The sequence below is a fragment of the Galeopterus variegatus genome, unplaced genomic scaffold (genome assembly GCF_000696425.1).
Source record: "Galeopterus variegatus unplaced genomic scaffold, G_variegatus-3.0.2 Scaffold4209, whole genome shotgun sequence".
In the NCBI taxonomy this organism is placed as follows: Eukaryota; Metazoa; Chordata; class Mammalia; order Dermoptera; family Cynocephalidae; genus Galeopterus; species Galeopterus variegatus.
Window position 1 is genome coordinate 122,688 of NW_007730320.1, and position 3,287 is coordinate 125,974.

Consider the following 3,287-nt stretch of genomic DNA (forward strand, 5'->3'; position numbering starts at 1 on the left):
AAACTTTCTCTGAATTTTTGTGTGTTGGTTTCCTCTCCTCCTCCTGCCCTTGCTGGCTGCTTTTTGAGTTTTGAGAATCAAAGCTCATCACACGCTGGAGGAAACAGGGCTGCAGGCAGGTGCTGTCTTCTGTGGGTCATAGATCCACATGCTGTTGGATTCCGCCAACTGTCCCCAGGACATGTGGTCATATCCGCCATCCTGGCTCTCTCACCTGCGTCCCCCAAAAGATTGTCTTCTGGACCCCTCAGGCTACATTTGACATCAGATGACTCCATGATCCACCTGCACTGTGGAAGCATACTTAATTTTTATCCTGTGCTATAACNGATGACTCCATGATCCACCTGCACTGTGGAAGCATACTTAATTTTTATCCTGTGCTATAACGTGGGAGCAGAACTCAGAAAGATTTCCCTCACACGACAGCAGTAGTGAGCAAAGTGCAATTTACAGCAGATCTCATAGAGAAGACAGATGTAGGGGTTTATATCACAGCGAACTACTTAAAGACCCCTTTTAGATGTTTCGTTTCTCTAAGATTTTTTCTCTGAGTGTTTTTCTATCTCTCTGTCCCCAGGAAGTGCCCAATCTAGGTGGCTGTCCCTCTCCCCAACTCTACTCCCAAACTTGCACAAAGACCCTCTACACTCCACAGCAAAACAAAGCTACCAGGTTAACTAGGCTCACCTTCCATAAAAGCCTGTTTTATGATCATCTTTGATCCATAATTATGTCACTCACCATAAGTGACATGTGAAAATATTTCTTTCGAGGTTTCTCTAAGAGCAAAAATTAAACATTTCTTCTTCATTATCGAGCTTTTAATACTCATTAGATACTCCCTCCACTTTGGGTCCAATATCCTGCTGTCCATTAATGAGTTCAGGAAATTCTTTTTTCTTTTTTAATTACATTTTTTTATCTTAACATTTACTTGTACATATTTATGGTGTACAGGGTGTTGTTTCAATACATGCATATACTGCACAATGAGTCACTTAGGGTAGACAGCATAGTTTGTACCCGTTAGTCCACCCCTTCTCCTCCCCTCCCCTGCCCCTCCCGGCCTCTGGTAACCATTATTCTATTCTCTACTCCTAGGAGAACCACTTCATTTTCTTTCTTTCTTTTTTTAGATTCCACATATGCTCGAGACCACACAGTATTTGTCTTTCTGTGCCTGACTTACTTCACTTAACATGATGGTTTCCAGTTCCATCCATGTTGCTGCAAATGATAGGATGTCATTTCTTTTTATAGTTGAATAGTATTCCATTCTGTGCATATACCACAGTCTTTTATCCATTCATCCGTTGATGGGCATTTAGGTTGGTTCCATCTCTTGGTGACTGTGAATAGTGCCGCGATGAACATGGGAGAGCAGGTGTCCTTTTCATGTACTGATTTCATTTTAGTTCAGGAAATTCTTCATGTGCCCTGCTCAGTGCCAGGCACGGGTCTGCAGAGCTGGCTGGGGTGGAAAGGGTGGAAGGGGGTCAGAGGCGGCTGCAGGTGCACGTCGCTGGCCCCTGCCTAGCTCATCTTCCCATGGCTTGCAGGAGGAAGCTCACGCCCCTCAGTCGGGTGTGCAAGACCCTCTGCAGGCTGGCATCAGTTAGATTTCAAGCCTCACCTCCTACCACGTCTCTGAACTTTAGCCAAGCTGGCTACTCCCTCACCCCAAACAGGGACTCCCATATAATGCTGTCACGGGGGTTTCTTTAATGTGGTTCCTTATGTTGCTAGTCTCTAGAGCACTCAGGGTCTTGCAACCTAACGATCTGAACCAGTCCCCTTCTCACAGCCTGTGTCCCACGCATGGAGAGCAAACCCTTCCAGGCTTTTGGACTTTAGTCTCCTGGGTGCTGCTCCCTGAGGTCTCTCCACCAGCTGGTTGAGTTGGGAACCCAGGCCACTTCACCAGGCCCTGAGGGTGGGGCACAGCTTCTGTCACCCTTGGGCCACCTCAAGGATTCTTGGCTCATCCCAATGCACCTGGAAGAGGTTCCTGTCCTCACCCTGTGCCAGACACCTACTTATATTGTGTCCTGCAGTGGGACCTGGGCAGGACCCCTCTTGGGAAGGACCAGAAAGGAGTATCAACTTGGGACCTGACATTGGGCCTCCTAATACCTTACCTGTGATCCCACCATCAGGGACTTGGGTCCAGCTTTGAGCTTCTCTGAGGGCTGGTCCAACTGCTTGACCAGTGATCTAACCTCTTTTCTGACTGACCCACATCTTCTCCAACATCAAAGAATATTTCATAGGATATATGCAGCTTGCTTTGGATGCCACCCTGTCACTATAGCAGGAACCGAAAATAGGGTGGAGCCATGAGCCGGGTTCCTGTCCTAGGAGAAGAGTTTGGAGCTTCCCCACCCTGTTTGGGGCAGCCACTAACCTCTCTGTGACTTTTTCTCTTTTTATCTCAGAGACCTGAGCTTGCAGCAGCATTCTCTTTCTTTAAAATTTCTATGGCCTCTTCTTTCTCCTCTTCCACCCCAACTAATCATGAAGATTCTGGAAGGCCTTCGGAAAGTTTGTTAACACTGTCAGTTTTCCCAAGCAAACTCTCTGCAGGGTCATGCTGAGACTTTGGACGAGGCTTCCCAGAGTCTGTGTCTGCTTTTCCACTGTCCTGCCACATATCTCCCCTATCTCATCTCCTCCTCCTGGGTCTTTTCACTCCCTTTCTTCTAGGCAGTAAGAAATTTAACTCAGATTTTTCCAGAACTCTTTACTCCAGCAGATCTGCCTCCCATCTCTGGAAGTCATCTGATATGGACCGAATGTTTGTGTCCCCCCCAAATTCATATGTTGAAGCTTTAACCCCCAATGTGGTGCTATTAGGAGGTGGGGCTTTAGGGAAGTAATTGGGTCAGAAGGGTGGGGCCCCTCATGATGGGATTAGTGCCCTTGTAAGAAGAGACTCTCAACCATATGATGATACAGCAAGAAGGTGGCATCTGCAAACCAGGAAGTGAACCCTCACCGGGAACCGAATCAACTGGCACCTTGATCTTGGATTTCTAAGTCTCCAGAACTGTGAAATATAAATGTTGTCTAAGCCACCCAGTCTGTGGTATTCTGTTATAGCAGCCTGAACTAAGACATCATCTTCACTTGGAAATTCTGTGCCAGAACCAAGTTTGTAGCTGCCCATACCAAGTCCCTCTAGCTCTGTGAGGCAATCCCAATCTCTGTATCCATACCCTGGATGTCATAACAGCTCCACAGTGGGGCAGTGCTCACCTCTGACTCTGTGGGACCTTAGCTGTGAT